General features: G+C 38.4%; 1 non-coding gene across 1 annotated transcript; it reads right to left on the reverse strand.

The window, feature by feature from the left end:
* Positions 1–8,005: 8,005 nt before the first annotated feature.
* On the reverse strand, positions 8,006–8,112 carry LOC121204206 (small nucleolar RNA R71). Its single transcript, XR_005899135.1, has one exon. It is a non-coding gene; the product is annotated as a small nucleolar RNA R71 (small nucleolar RNA).
* Between the last annotated feature and the right edge of the window lie 9,686 nt (positions 8,113–17,798).

Below are 17,798 nucleotides of genomic sequence, written 5' to 3' on the forward strand. Positions count from 1 at the left end.
GCTGTCGCGATGCATAAGCGACCACCTTGCCCTCTTGCATCAGTACGCAACCTAACCCCACATGCGACGCATCGCTGTATACAGTAAAGTCCTTCCCAAACACCGGTTGAATCAACACTTGCACTTCGGTCAATACCTTTTTCAACCGATCAAAAGCTTTTTGCTATTTTTCGGTCCAGACAAATGGTACTCCTTTCCTTATGAGTTTTGTTAAGGGTGCCGCCATTACCGAGAAACCCTCCACAAACCTTCTGTAGTAACCTGCTAACCCTAGAAAACTCCAAATTTCCGATACTGACCTAGGTGGCTTCCATTCCAGAATTGCTTCAATTTTACGAGGATCCACCTTAATCCCCTCGGCAGAGACCACATGCCCTAGGAAAGTTACCTCCCTCAACCAGAATTCACACTTGCTGAATTTTGCATAGAGCTCCTTTTCCCTTAACACTTGCAGCACAATACGGAGATGCTCATCTTGTTTCGCCTCCGTTTCAGGGTATACCAGGATATCATCGATAAAGACGACTATGAACTGATCCAAGTAAGGTTGGAATACTCGATTCATCAGATCCATAAAAGCTACAGGTGCGTTCGTCAGCCCAAACGACATGACCACAAACTCATAATGTCCATATCGAGTTCGGAATGCTGTTTTATGAATATCCCCTTCTTTTACCCTTAGCTGATGGTATCCAGAACGAAGATCGATTTAGGAGAATACCGAAGCTCCCCTCAGTTGATCGAACAGATCATCAATCCTTGGTAGTGGATACTTATTCTTAATTGTCAGTTTGTTCAACTGGCGATAATCGATACACATGCGCATCGTTCCGTCCTTTTTCTTCACAAACAGGACCGGTGCTCCCCAAGGAGACACACTAGGCCTAATGAAGCCTCTATCTAACAACTCTTAAATTTGAGCCTTCAGTTCCACTAACTCCTTCGGTGCCATCCTATAGGGTGCAATAGATACTGGAGCTGTTCCAGGAAACAAATCGATTCCAAACTCAACTTCCCGATTCGGAGGTAATCCAGGAAGCTCTTCCGGAAAAACATCCCGGAATTCCCTAACAGTTCTGATGGTCTCCACAGTCAGATCCTCAGTTTCAGCTTGGCTTACCAAAGCCAGATATGCCTCGCACCCCTTGCGCATCAGTTTCTCAGCCCTCAACGCCGATACTACATTGGATAAGTAATCCCTCCGTTCTCCAATAATCATTACCTCTTCATCATTGACAGTCCTTAACACCATCCCCTTAGCTGCACAATCCAAAGTTGCCTTATGCTTGGTCAACCAATCCATCCCTAGTATCAAATCGAATTCTTCAAGCGGTAACTCCATCAAATCCCCACAGAAAACCCCGCCTTGAATCTCCAAAGGCACCTCCTTGAAGAGTTTCTCTACCTTAACCGAATGACCTAAAAGACTTATCACAGGCACCCCACACACAGTCTCCTCGAAGTGCACACCCAGTGCCCCATAAATGTTATGTGCCACATATGAATGGGTTGATCCCACATCAATCAGAGTAGTATAAGGTACACCATAGATAAAAAACGTACCTGTTATGACATCAGGTGTGTCACCCCCCTCGCGGCGACGAGCAGCATACACCAAAGCTGGCTGACGAGCATCCGCGTTACTAATACCCCTGCCAGGTGCCCCATGTCCACGGCCATTACCACCGCGACCTTGTCCACGACCTCTTGGCAGCGACGGTCCATCCCTTACAGGTTGAGCCGGTCGCACAGCCCCTTGTTCGGCCCCCTGAGCCTGAGTGGCCCTCCTAGGACAATCCTTAATCCTATGCTCCTTAGACCCACAACGAAGACAAGCCCCAGGACGCTTCTAGCACTCTCCTTGATGCATTCTGCCGCAATCCCCACATACTTGCGGTCTACCTGTGTTCATCGGAACTACTCGAACCAGTTCCTCCATCCTAGCTCTCTTAACATTTCGATTTGCAGCACCCGCTGGTCCAGCATCCCTCCTGAACTGATTTCGATCCTTATCACGATTCCTCCATTCAGTTTGCTTCACCTCCTCGGCTATCTTAGCCTTCTCTACCAGTGCAGCAAAATCTCGCTCTTTCTGCGGAGCTATGAGCACCCTTAACTCATCTCTGAGGCCATACTTAAAACGAACGTTGCACTCGTATTCGGTGGAAACGATGCCATTAGCATACTGACTCAATCGTAGAAACTCTGCCTCATATTCAGCAATGGTCTTATTTCCCTGAGTCAGATTCAAGAACTCCTTTTTGCGTGCATCCACATAGCTAGCTCCAACATATTTTGCCTTAAAGGTCTGTTTGAACAGCTCCCATGTTACCCTCTCAGTTGGGGTACACTCTCTCACAGTAATCCACCACTGATACGCTTCATCCCGCAGCAACGACACCGCCCCTTTCAACTTTTGTTCTACTGAGCAGTCTAGGTCATCCATGATCCGCTCTATGGCTTCCAACCAGTACTCAGCCACATTTGGGGCCACTCCAGATACGCCCCTATAAATCTCAGCTCCGTTGGCCTGAAGTCGTTCAGAAATGGACCCCCTATTCATGGGCTCGATGTTAGCTCCGGCCACCCTTTCCAAAACCCTCAACATGGCCTGAGACAAAGCGTCATCCCCTGCGGCCCGGTCATACGGCCCATTTTCATTAACCGGTGGTGGACGTACCTCGCCAGCTGGCATGTGTTCAGATGACGCAGATCCAGCTTGAGTGCTACCTCGGCCTCAACCACGGCCTCTTCCTCGAGTAGCCCTTGTACTCATAACGATTTATCTGATTACGAATTTTATGACATCAGTTTATTGGTTTCATTGTTTATTACAGAATGTCTTATAAACAGATAGAGTTTCAGAGTTATCTTCGCGCAATCACAATTTAACTACGGTCCCAGTTTTGTAGCCCTAATACTACATTATCAATAGCACTATCTCTAAGGCTGAGTACTATCTACAATATTATTACCAGTCCAGTTCCAAATAAATATTTAAAGCAGAAAAAGAACACTTACAGACTTGGTGCTGGAGATTCAGTGTGCCACCTCCTTATGTAAAAATTAAAAACCATGTTTACCGAAAATAAAAAGGATTTGATTTGAAAACACTTTTATTTTTACAAATATTGATTTAACCCTCTTTAACAATAGAAAAACTTGAACATTCTTTGAAAAACTTATAGAAAAAAACTTTTTTTTTTAAAGATTTTCAGACCCGATCCACAGCCGAGTTGTTGCAACCAAGCTCTGATACCACTAAATGTAACACCCCAAACCCGGCCTAGACGTTATGACCGGATCTGATGCGCCACATCGAAGCGTTCAAAACATTCCGTATTACTTAGTTGGAAAACTTAGTTGGTGTTGTAAAAGACACTTTTAAAAGTAGGTTAAAGTAAATGGAAGCTGTGCACCAGGTAGGAAACCAGGAAGAAGAGGAGGTGAGTCCGTCGGACTGCTTAAGTACCAAGCTCCCTTCGGATCCAATCCTAGACATGCACACTGCCATTGCCACACTCTAATATCTCGTATAATTTTGAAAAAAACCGTTTGGTTATGTCCATCTTAAGAAAATGATTAAGGTTGAAAACGTTTGCCTAGCGGAAGTCTTACTTGTATTCGTGTTATTTTGAAATCACTTAATGTTTTTGAAAATGCGTCCTAGAGCTAATCTATTTCGTTAGTTATCATAGATCAGTTATATCATAATAGAATTAAATAATAAAGAAACAACCCAAACCATAAAAATAATTAGCGGCCTTATTACAAAAAACCCAAAACCATAAACGAAAAATATGGAAAATCTAGTTCACCGGAAAAATGAATTTGCAGAAAACGTGTGGCCACTCTGAATCTCGCCCAGCTCCAAGTCCACCAACTAGGGCTCACCTGCAAGGATGGAAGAAAATGGGGTGAGTTTGGGAAAACTCAGTGTATACAGAAACCCATCCCAAGCCCAAATCAGCTTGAGCCCATTGGGCCTAAGCCCTATTCAGATAACAGTACACAGTGGGCCAAAGCCCTTTTCAGAACACAGTAGCAAGGCCTTAGCCCCCTTTTTACATAACAGTGTGGCCCATAGGCCCAGTTCAGTAACATAGGTAACAATAGTAGTAATGCATGCAAACCCATCTGGGGAGACTACTCAACCCACCAACTGCTACACTGCCCCGTACCAGCCCTACACTCCATGTAGGGAATATCTCAACCCACTCAGCCCTACACTCCACAGTGGCAGCAACGCTGCTCAAATATCAGTAAGTTGAGGCCAAGCCTCCAGTACGTGGATGAACCACTTTCAATACTTCCTCCAACAATACCCCATTCCTATGAAACAGATATCAATAAAAGCATATCATGTACAATACAGTATCAATCAATCATGCAGTTTAGCCAATTTAAAAACCTAGGGGTATATCGGTAATTTTGCTCTTTAGGGGTCAATTTCGTAACTTAGCAACTACACAAATTACTTCAGAAATTTTCAACAGTTTTATGCAGTTTGGTTCCACCATCTATCTAATAGGCTAATTTGCCCATCTCTTACCCATATTGGTCCGTAAGCCCATTGGGCCCAGTTTTGGCCCATCTGGCCCTTTTTTCCGAAGTACGCTAAAATGTCACACGAACTTACTTACCACTTTGCGGTGCTAGATCTAACAATTACTCTATGTCTTGAGAGCATTCGCATACTCACAAGCCTATGAAATGCCGGAATTTCGGCATTTCGGCTATTGCCGAATTGAACTAAGGAAGGGTGTTCGGTACACACCTGATTCGTGACGACTGCTACTGAGATCCCTTTCGATGTCCTACAATTGATTAGTATAGTTCTTATTTACAAACCATAATTACTAAACCCAAAACTTGCTCAACCAAAGTCGAACCATGTTCCTAAAAAGCCTTTGAACCCTTACCTTTTGCCAAAATCGATAGCTAGCTCCGAATTCGATTGTTCCAATGATTCACGCTTTTGATCCAACACTTAAGAAGACTCTAATAACCGAAAGAAAACGTCAGTTACAAACCCTTAAAGCCTTATGCTCAAATCGACAGCCTCCCTAATTTTTAGGGATTTCGGCTTTTCCTAACATCGTAAAATAAGAACAGATCTGAGATGATAAGTACTTACCCCTCACTCCTACTTGATTTCCACGCAATCCGGTGCAGATTTATCCTTAGAACAATGGTAAAACCCGAATCCAAGGGTTGAAGAAGTTTCGGCTATAAGCCCCTAAACCAATGGTACTTTCGGCTTTTAGGTGGTGAAGGAGATGACGATATGAGGCTATGACCTTGAAGTAGAATTGCCGTCAGGTATCTAGGATTAAGAAAAGATAATCGTAGATTTAATAAAAACAAAAGAACATAGAAGGACCTGGCTTTGAAGAAATCGGCACAAGGAGTGATCACAGGATTTTGGCTTTTGCGACTTCGACAGAGGTGCTGATGAATAGCAGGCTTGATGGACGGCTTTGGAGAAGGAAGTAGAGAAAGAAGAACAGGATAGGTGAAAGTTTCGGCTAGAGAGGAAAAGAGAGAAAAAGAAAACCCTTGTGGTGCCTGAGCAGAAGAAAAACGGCACCTCACAAAGCCCTAGGTGCCAAAATATTGACCTAAACCCTCTGCCGAATTTTCCCTCTTCAATTCCCTAAATTCGGCCAACTCCCAGTCTCTCACCCAATCCCTTAAATCTCTCCCCTTATCACTCCTTAATTCAAGCATTTGGACTGATTCAAACTTTCCTTTAGCAGAATCCACTTAGACTCCAACACTTACCTCTCCTGTACTTAAAAATAAATGCATCTATTTGTCAACACAGGGAATCGATCCCATGCCTTCCCCAATGCTCCACACGCCACCTTTTTAGGAGCCTAGTGGCGTCACCCTTGCCACTTTACTAAGGCTCTTTTTGTGATGCAATTTACCCATCACTCCACTTAAGGGCCACTTAGCTAGAATCCCTAACTCCTAAGTCCAAAAACTCAAAAATTCCACCATGTTTTGGCTAACACATGGGCCTTCTATAAGCCCATTTACCTACACAAAATATTATTTTCACATCCAAATACAAAATTTTAAAATCTTCGCAAAATATTGAAAACCGCGAATAAATCCGAAAATTAGGATGTTACAGTGTCCCTTTGGCAAGGGCAAAGCACGATTTACACGGGTAGATCACACGCCCATGCCCATTCAACAGCCTTGACCACGGCCTTAAGCAATCGCACATGGGCATGTCCCTGTCGAGCCCAAGTTTAGTCCAATTTAGAAAAGGCCAATTTTGAGGGCTCTTAGGAATTCCAAAGCCTATTTAAACACCTGATGAGGCACTTAGACAGGAGACGCACAGGAGGAAGCAAGGAATTTCTCAAGGAAAGTCAATCGATCCATCTCAGAAACCGGATTCACCATCAAGACTAAAGATCTCCCTTCAAATTCCCTTAGGAGTTTTGGGTTTTCTTATGTTTTGTTATTTTTATCCTTTTGAGATGTTTTCTTTCATTAGTATGAACTAAAACCCCTAAATACCTAAGAGGAATGAAACCTAAGACGGATCTTGTTATTATTATCTGAATTGTATGACAAATATTTGACTTGTTCTTAATTATGTGTTCTTAATTCTTGTTTTGATATTCCAGGAGATTGATTCAAGTTAAGCTCTTATTCAGAGGAGGAACAGACCCTTTCTAAGAGTAAATTTGTCATAATTAAGCGGAGTTGGTTGCGCCCTAGAGATAGGGTGACAAGATTTTACCGGATTAGGGTGAAACCTAATAAGGGGATCCATAGATCGAGTTAATGCAACCCTAGGGCATTAATTAGAAAGAGATTTCAATTATTCAATCTAGGGTTAGACGTTGTTAGTCTCGAGAGAGATAATAATATAACTTAGGGATCTCTATGGAACAAGTTGAATAAATAAATCGTTTGATTCAGAGTCAAATAGCAAGTGAAGTCTAGGTGGATTTTTCTTTAGGTATTGTCTCAATCAATCGAGTTTTCCAAAAACTATTTTCCCCAAATTTCTTTTCTGTGATTCTTAGTTTAATTAATCAGGTAGATAAACAAAACCCTTTTATTTTTTTTAGGCTATATAATAAAAAGAAAGTTGATACTAGTACTTTTAGTTCCTTTGGGTTCGATAACCCGGTCTTGCTAAAGCTATACTACTGTTCAATAGGTACACTTGCCTTCATCGTGATAATAGTTAGTTTTAAGAACAATTCATTATAAATAATTAAAACCTGTCACGAATATCATGTATCAAGTTTTTGGCACCGTTACCGGGGAACTAAGATATTAGGAACACTCGTTTTTTATTACTTTAGCCATTTACTTTTACTCCAATTTAAATTTTATTCTAATTTTTATTACTAATTCTTGTTTTCCCTTTTTCTGGCAGGTTCTTATAGTTTATGAGTAGAAGAAACCCGTCAGGACCATTACTTTTTGACAGTGAGATTGATCGCACAGTTCGCAGAAACCAAAGAGAAATAAGGCGAAGCTGAAGATACAAAGAGAACGAGCAAGAGGACGATATTCAAACCACAACCAAGGAGATGGCTGAAAATTAGGAAAACCTGATACCTCATGCAATAGCTGTTAATCCAGTAAATCAGAATCCTGCTTCGCGCACTATGTATGATTATGCTAAACCTTCTCTAACAGTAACTGAATCGAGCATAGTTAGACCTGTTATTGCTACAAATAATTTTGAACTGAAACCTAACACAATTCAAAAATACAACAGTTTGTTCAGTTTGGTGGTTTGCAGGACGAGGATCCCAATGCTTACCTGGCAAGTTTCTTAGAATTTTGCGATACCTTTAAAATTAATGGCATTTTTGATGACGCCATTTGCCTTCGATTATTCCCTTTTTCATTGAGAGACAAAGCTAAATAGTGGTTCAATTCGTTACCACAGGGGTCAATCACTACTTGGGAACAAATGACCGAAAAGTTCTTATTAAAATACTTTCTGCCGGCTAAAACAGCTAAATTACGTAATGATATCTCTTCTTTTGTACAGATGGATTTAGAAACACTCTACGATGCATGGGAGAGATATAAGGACCTTTTGAGAAGGTGCCCACACCATAGGTTACCGCTTTGGCTACAGGTTCAAACATTTCATAATGGCCTAAATCCTTCGACTCGGCAAATGATTGATGCACCCACTGGAGGAACCATCAATAATAAGACACTTGAAGATGCCTATGAATTTATAGAGGAGATGTCACTGAATAACTATCAGTGGCAAGTCATGAGGACAAAGCCAATGAAAACAGCCGGCGCCTATAATGTCGATTCGATCACCATGCTCTCTAATCAGGTAGAACTCTTGAATAAGAAAATTGATGGTTTCCTTAGTTCTCCACAAGTTCACCTAGTGATGAGGTGCGATTCAAATGGAGGAGGAGCATGCATAAAATATCAACTCTTCAACCCTAGCATCGAGGAGGAACAAGTCCAATATATGGGTAACAATAACTCTAGACCCTAAAATAACCCATATAGTAACACTTATAATGCAGGTTGGAGGAATCATCCCAATTTCTCGTAGGCCAGTCACAAAAATCAAAGGCCACAACATCCTCTGGGTTTTTAACAACCATCTTACCAGCAAGGAAAGAAGCCAAACCTTGAGGAGATATTAACAAAATTTATCTTGATGTCAGAAACTCGTTTTTAGAATACCGAGACAGCACTCAAAAATCAACAAGCATTAATCTAGGGGCTCAAAACTCAGATTGGACAGCTCACCAAATTGATTTCCGAATGACCACAAGGTAGCCTGCCAAGCAACACTGAATCTAACCCAATGGAGCAACTCAACACAATTGCCATTCAAGATGAGGAAGGGTTAGTGGCAAAACCAATGCCAGAACCGGTGGTAAGTGAAGGTAAGAATGAGGTAGGCCAAAACGAACAAAAATCGGTAAGTACAGAATATAAACCTCATGTGCCATACCCCAATGCGACAAGGAAAGACCGCTCAGACGAACAATTTGGTAAATTCCTTAAACTTTTAAAGAAACTACATATTAACCTACCGTTTATTGAAGCACTTTCGTAGATGTCGAACGCAGTAAAATTTTTAAAGGAGCTTCTAGCAAATAAATGAAAGTTAGATAAAAGGTCGCATGTGGAGCTGAACGCAGTTTGCTCAGCCATTCTTCAAAATAAGCTACCCAACAAACTAAAAGATCCAGGGAGTTTTACGATTCCTTGTTTAATTGGTAGTTTAGATGTTAATAATGTATTGGCTGATCTAGGGGCTAGTATCAATGTTATGCCTTACAAATTGTTTAAGCAACTAGGTCTAGGGAAACCCAAACAAACTAGGATGAGAATTTAATTAGCTGATAAAACCATTAGATTTCCTAGGGGTATCATTGAAGATGTTCTTGTTAAGATTGATAAATTTATATACCCAATAGACTTTGTTATTCTAGACATGGAAGAGGATAGTAACACACCCCTAATTTTAGGAAGGCCTTTTTTAGCAACCGCCAGAACAATTATTGACGTTGGCACAGGTGAACTCACACTTCGTGTGGGAGATGAAACAATCACCCTTCAAGCCCGTAATTTGAATAACACATCAAAAATTGAAGGTGACTGTACAAGTCATTAGGCTAAAACTAACCATATGGTGCAACCTTCTTTGTAAGAAACAGGTTCGAAAAACATACATAAGCTAAGCAACAACAAAGAACCAATCCATGAAGAACGAAGGTTACAAATCGATGAGTTAGATGAATGGTAGACACATAAATCGAGAAAACATGATAAACCAAAACCATGCCATGATGAGCCTAATTCTTCCAAAAGTCAACTTCAAGTTGGAGACAAAGTACTACTAGATATAGCAGATCCTCGAATCCCCACTTCTGAACCGAATAAAGAAACCTTTCTTACGGTAACTAGCATTTTTCCATATGGTACAGTCGAGGTAAATCACCCCAAATTTGGCACGTTCAAGGTAAATAGTACTCGTCTTATACCTTATGTTGATAAAATTCATAGCAGGAATGAAGAGTATAAACTCCTTGAACTACCATGACCATTCACCAAGAGGAAAGTCTAGGTTAGACTTTAAATAAGCGCTTCTCGAGAGGCAACCCAAGCACTAACAATATTACTTTCTTTAAATTTTAGTTTTTAAAATCTAACATACTAACCAAATCATTAAACACAGGCTTTTCAGAACCACACGTCCAGGAACACGGGCGTGTCGTAGGCCGTGCACATACCATGGGATGTAACACGGCCATGCGACATGGCCGTGGGCGAAACTGCTAAAATAACACAGGCATTCAACACGCCCGTGTTTTGAAACTGTGGGTAAACCTGTCAATTTAACACGGGCGTGCACCTGCATACACGGGCGTGGGAGAAGCGAACTGAGATCGACATGGCTGTGCAACATGGCCGTGTACACCAATGCGCCTAATTTCGAAAATTAAAAAACGCATGGGCTGAGCTTAGAGCACACGGGTGTGCCCCAAGGCCGTATGCCCCAATTTCTCTATAAACACCTATTATTTATTTTATTTTTATCTCTATATTTTGAAATTAATTTTTTATTTCCTTTTAATACTATTTCATCCTGAGTTTTTACAATTTTTATTCTTCGGCTATTTCATTATGAGTAATTATGCTTCAGTATACCTATTAAAGAGTTCCTGATTTTATCACAGTCAGAAAAAGCTCCAAAGCTCATCCTCGCATAGGAACTAAAAATTCCACCGAGAAAGGTTCTCCCCGACTACCATGTCCTGCTCGACCACGACCATAGCTACCACCAGATATAATATTCTTTTGGTGCAGGACTTATGGGCTAATGAACCTCTAACACCACCGGAGTATCCTCCTCCACTCTCACGCCGATTATTCTCCAAAACTCCAGTTCAAGGAATTCATTCATCATTCAGGAAGTTTCACTTCTCTCCCTATCTTATGATTATAAATCTATCTTTTTCAATACATCTACCTTTGTACATTGAGGGCAATGTACATCTTAAGTGTGGGGGTCTTTTATATCAGAAAAATCCTTGAATTTTGTTTTATTCTCATGCGATCTTCTCATATCATTATTAGAATGAATTCCAATTAGTCTATAATATTTATGATATATCTTGAATTAAAACATAGGCATTTATGCATTGAGTGTTTAAACTTTAAGACATTAGGGAATCAAGCATGATAAGTTGATTTTAGAAGAATTAAAAACTTTTATGTTGTTTTCCCCAAGTTTAGGTATTATCTTGAGTTGAAATTCACAGGTTTAAACATCACAAAGCCATAATTTTTGTGAGATTTTGAGCCTTTAGAGCATCTATCATTTCTTTCATGCTCACTTTTATTGTTGCTTTGAGTGCGTCAGTATTGAATTGTTATTCTAGAACTTGCTTGATTATGCATGTCAAGACCACACCATTTGAGTTGATATGTCAAAATGATAAAGGCACTTAGGTTTAACCCACTCACTCCACAAAATCCTACCTTCATAATTAACCCTTAGTGAACCCATTTGAGCCTAACAAGCCATTAATTGATTTACCCTCAATATTAACCTATAAACCATTATTGTTGAAATCCCTTAATTTGATCCCTATTTTTGTCGAGATTTGATTTGAACTAATTGCTTAGCTATGTTTTGCTCTTCTATGTAGCTGACTTGTTCTTAAAAAAAATCATACTTACATATTAGTAGTAATTCGGTATTGTTGAGCCGCAGTATCTAAATTCCATATTCTGAGAAGAAACTCACTTGTACTCAATTGATGTTTAATTACTTTTTCTAGTTAAGAAATTTTTCAATTCAATCTCGATTCTAACCTTTTCTTTCAGCTTGTGACCACACCCCCTAACGAAAGCCACGTTACAACCCTTTAAAGACCTTTTGATTGATGTTCGTCTCAATATAGTGGTGGAGATTTGATTTTCATGCAAGCATATGGTAATGACTTTTCATTATTGACTATTGAGTGCTTCATGTATTATCCTTAAACACCTTGAGTGATTTGAATGAATCTTTAGCGAGGATGTGAAAATCTGTGATATTTTTGAGTTGAATGTATTACTTAGATGAGGGGAGACACCTATACTTTCATGATAAAATACTCAACTTGGAATGTTTGAAACTTTGATGTTCTTTCGGTCAAATTGTCAATGTATGATTACTTATGGATTATTTTGAGATATTATTAATAGGAATTATAAGTTAAGAAGAATTTATTTTGATTGTGAGTTGAGGGTTTTACTTGAGGACAAGCAAATGCTTAAGTGTGGGGGTATTTGATAAACCGTAATTTATACATATTTTTACCCCATGCTTAACGCATTTATGGATGGTTTCTCCTTAGAATTGGTGAATTCGATGCTCCTAATCCTTTAATTTCATGTTTTATACTTAGGTGAGCATAGGAGAATAAAAAGAGTGAGAAATGGGCTGAAAACGGAGAAAATGGACGTACATGGGAAAATAACATGGCCTGCACTTCCTCACACAGCCGTGTCCATTTGGCAAGGGAAAAGAACGATTTACACGGGTAGATCACACGCCCGTGCCCATTTAACAGCCTTGACCACGACTTTAAGAATCTGCACACGGGCGTGTCCCTACCGAGCCCAAGTTTAGTCTAATTCGGAAAAGGTCAATTTTGAGGGCTCTTAGGCGTTCCAAAGCCTATTTAAACACCCATGGAGGCACTTAGACAGGGGATGCACAGGAGGAAGCAAGGAATTGCTCAAGGAAAGCCGATTGATCCATCTCAGAAGCCGAATTCACCATCAAGACTGAAGATCTCCCTTCAAATTCCCTTAGGAGTTTTGGGTTTTCTTATGTTTTTTTATTTTTATTCTTTTGAGATGTTTTCTTTCATTAGTATGAACTAAAACCCCTAAATACCTAAGGGTAATGAAACCTAAGATGGATCTTGTTATTATTATCTGAATTGTATGATAAATAATTGACTTGTTCTTAATTATGTGTTCTTAATTCTTGTTTTGATATTCCAAGATATTGGTTCAAGCTAAGCTCTTATTCAAAGGAGGAATAGACCCTATCTAAGAGTAAATTTGTCATAATTAAGCGGAGTTGGTTGCGCGCCTAGAGATAGGGTGACAAGATTTTGTCGGATTAGGGTGAAACCTAATAAGGGGATCCATAGATCGAGTTAATGCAACCCTAGGGCATTAATTAGAAAGAGATTTCAATTATTCAATCTAGGGTTAGACGTTGTTAGTCTTGAGAGAGATAATAATATAACTTAAGGATCTTTACGGAACAAGTTGAATGAATAAATCATCTGATTCAGAGTTAAATAACAAGTTAAGTCTAGGTGGATTTTTCCTTAGGTATTGTCTTAGTCAATTGAGTTTTCCAAAAAGTATTTTCCCCAAATTTATTTTCTGTGATTTCTTAGTTTAATTAATTAGTTAGATAAACAAAACCCTTTTATTTTTTAGGCTAGATAATAAAAAGAAAGTTGATACTAGTACTTTTAGTTCCTTTGGGTTCGATAATCCGATCTTGCTAAAGCTATACTACTGTTCGATAGGTACACTTGCCTTCATCGTGATAATAGTTAGTTTCAAGAACGATTCATTATAAATAATTAAAACCTGTCACGAATATCATGTATCAGTCCCTAAAAACGGCCCTCGAGACCCTAAAACATGAAATTGAAATGGTTCAGGAACAAACCATAATCAATAAAAATTTTCTGATCACTTAAACAAATCAAAATAATTTATTTAATCTTTCATAAATAAACTATCCATCTGCTTCATAGTCACTAAATAAATCATAACTAGTGTTACGAAACTCAAAATTAAAATTCGTAAATTTTATATGAAACTAGACTCATATATCTTCTTACTAAATTTGTTTTAGAATTTTTGGTCTAGCCAATTAGTACAGTTTATTAGTTAAATTTTCCCTATTTTAGTGTTCAGCTGCTCTGACCTCTGTTCACTACAATTTAATTTTATCCCTGTAAAGAATTCAAATAACCATGCTATTTATTTCTCTTAAACTTAGAATAAATAAGGAATCTATACATATAAATTATAACTCCTAATTATTTTCTTACAATTTTTAGTGAATTTATAAACTCAAAACAGGGGATTCAGACATCACTTTGACCCTGTCTCACCAAAATTTAAATATCTCATAAAATAAAACTCCTTTATTTACTCTGTTTCTTTCATATGAAAATAGACCGAATAAGATTTAATTATATGTCTTATTCACTATCTAAATCCATATCTAATATTTTTAGTGATTTTTCAAATTCACATCATTACTGCTGTCTGATACTATTTTAAAGCTAATTTCACCTTTTCATGGTTTCCATGGAATAACTAGCATGTAGGCATACATAACACCAAACATGTCCTTGATTAGCCATTCCAATAGCTAATCATTATCAAGCATTTACATACCATTCATTAGCCATATCATAAGATCATACACACAAAATGTCTACGGTGCTATACATGCCATACTAAAAATGAAACGTCTAGCTATACCAAAATAATCCTTGTGATAGTGTGCCCGGACCTCCAACGTACTTTATGATCCCCGAGTTAGCTTGAAAAACTATTAAAAGAAGAAAAATAAAGGGGGTAAGCATTAAGCTTAGTAAGTTTGCATGCAAATAAATAACAACATTCATAAGAATTATCTTACTACTTGGCATGATACTACTTAATGCAACTTCATTAATTGTCATAGACATATTTTAAACTTCTTCACTTACTCACTTACTTAAATACTTACTTAATCAAATTTATTAATACATTTTACTTACCTTTTTTCTTATCAATCATACATGAACATTATATACTTACCTTTGCTCTTCTAGCATGAACTTGTCTTACCTTTTTAGTATAACTCGTCTTACCTTACCTTACCTTGATATTCTCTTTAAATTTTCCCGTTGAACCACTTGGAATACTAAGGATACACGGATAGAATACTAAGGATACACGGATAACTTACCATTGCCATGACTTGTCATGGTCTTACGTGGTATCCTTTTGAAACTTACTATTGCCATGTCTCGACATGGTCTTACATGATATCATTGCCTTATGAACTCACCAATGCCATGCCTTGGCATGGTCTTACATGGGACCTTTGCCTTATAGTAACTTATCAATGCCATGTCTTGACATGGTCTTACACCAATTGCCATGCCTTGGCATGGTTTTACATGGTATCCTTAAACCCTAATGTCATGACATTTGTATCCTACACATTCCTAATGTTCAACCGGGACTTTCTGAATTTACTTCTCCGTCAATTCATGCTTGAGTCTTCTTTGAATAATTTCATAAAATAAATATACACATGCTAGAAATTAACAACATTAACATAAAATAATAGAATATTGCATTTATTTACCGCAAACTTACCTCGAAACAAAATACGATCAATTATATCGATTTAGTCCACTATCTTTTTCTTTCCCCGGTCTAACTTCGAATTTCATTCTTCTTGATCTATAATAACAAATTTAGCTTATTTAATACTAACATTTATTAAAACAGTCCTTGACTCAAACTTTGGCACTTTTGCCCGTAAAATTTTACATATTTACACTTTTGCCCCAAGGCTCGGAAATTAAACTTCATCCTATTTTCTAATGTTTTATAACATTCTGATCATTTTTCCCTTCTATGGAAACATCAAATTCTCACTCTAACATCTACTTACGAACATTAGGTATTTTTGCTGATTATGTCGTTTTACTCGTTTTCATGTAAAATCGCTTAGCAAAAGTTGTTTAACACAATTTCAAGCTTCATATTCTACCATAAAACATAAAAATAAACACATTTCACCTATGGGTATTTTTCCAAATATAAACCCTAGGTTAAATTATTGCTGGAATAAGCTTAATCAAGTTATCGAGACTCAAAGAACATTAAAAACGGGGCTTGGAATCACTTACTATGGAGCTTGGAAGCTTGAAACAAACCCTAGCTATGGAGAACCCTTGACATTTGGCCTAAGGAAGAAGATGAGCACATTTTTGCCATATTTTTCCCTTTTTAATTCTTTTATTTGACACTTTACTAAAATGCCCTTCATTAAAATTTTTAGTCATTTCTACCTATGTATATCCATTTTTGTGCAAGAAAATATAATGGTCTAATTACCATTTAAGGACCTCGACTTCAATTATGCACTTCAATTTAATCCCTTAGCATTTAGAACTCATATTTATCAACTTTTGCAATTAAGCCCTAATATGCAAATCGGACATGCAATCACTGAAATTTCTTATCGGTATTCTAACACGTGTATCTAATCACTCGATAAATCATAAAATTAATCGCAATAAACTTTTCTATCTCAGATTTGTGGTTTCGCAACCACTGTTCTATTTAGGCTCTATTTCAGGATGTTACATTTCTCCCCCTTTAGGGATTTTCGTTCCCGAAAGTCTTACCTGTGAAGAGATTTTGGTACTGTTTTCGCATAGCCTATTCGGGCTCCCATGTAGCCTCGTTTACCCCATGTCTATTCCATAATACACAAGTGCAATACTTTTGTTCCTTAATTGCTTTACCTCTCGAGCTAGAATCTTTACCAGTTCTTCACCGTAAGTCATGTCTGGCTGAATCTCAACCTCTGTTTGAGAAATCACATGTGACGGATTTGAACGATAACGACGTAGGATAGACACATGAAATACATCATGAACCTTCTCTAACTCAATCGACAAAGCTAACAGATACGCTAATGGTCCGACTCTCTCAATCACTTCAAACGGTCCAATAAAACGTGGACTTAGTTTGCCTTTCTTGCCCAATCTGAGAACTTTCTTCCACGAGGATACTTTCAAAAAAACTTTGTCACCAACTTGATACTCAATCTCTTTTCTCTTCAAATCTACACACGACTTCTATCTGTCTGAAGCCACTTTCAAGCAATTTCTGATTACTTTTACTTTCGCTTCTGTTTCTTTAACTAGATCAACCCCGTAAATCTAATTTTTCTTAAGCTCTGTCCAATACAAAGGTGTGTGACATTTACGTCCATACAAAGCTTCATACGGTGCCCACTTCAAACTCGACTGATAACTATTATTGTAGGCAAACTCTACTAATGGTAAGTACTTTTCCCAACTGCTTTGAAATTCTAGTACACAACATCTAAGCATATCTTCAAGTACCTGAATAACTCTCTCTGACTGACCGTCAGCCTGAGAATGGAAAGCTGTACTAAAACTCAACTTTGTGCCCAAAGCTTCCTGTAACTTCTTCCAAAACCATGAAGTAAATCTCGAATCTCTGTCTGAAATGATTGATAATGGTACCTAGTGTAGTCTGACTATCTCTAAAATATACAACTCGACCAAGTTGTCAAGTGAATAATCCATACGAACTGGGATAAAATGAGCCGACTTCGTTAACTTATCAATCACAACCCATACTGCATCTTTCTTTCTTGGTGTCAATGGCAATCCTGTCACAAAATCCATAGTAACTTGGTCTCATTTCCACTTACGGACTAGCACAGGCTGCAATAAACCTAAAGGTACTTGATGTTCAGCCTTTACCTACTGACAGATCAAGCATCTAAAAACAAACTCTAAAATGTCCCTTTTTATTCCTACCCACCAGTACATTATCTTCAAATCATTATACATCTTTGTACTACCTGGATGAATAGACAAAGAGCTACTATGTGCTTCCTGTAAGATCTTCCGCATAAGCTTATCATTCTTCGGTACACATACCCTGTCTCTAAACATCAAACAATCGTC

The sequence above is a fragment of the Gossypium hirsutum genome, chromosome A07 (assembly GCF_007990345.1).
Source record: "Gossypium hirsutum isolate 1008001.06 chromosome A07, Gossypium_hirsutum_v2.1, whole genome shotgun sequence".
NCBI classification, from domain to species: domain Eukaryota; kingdom Viridiplantae; phylum Streptophyta; class Magnoliopsida; order Malvales; family Malvaceae; genus Gossypium; species Gossypium hirsutum.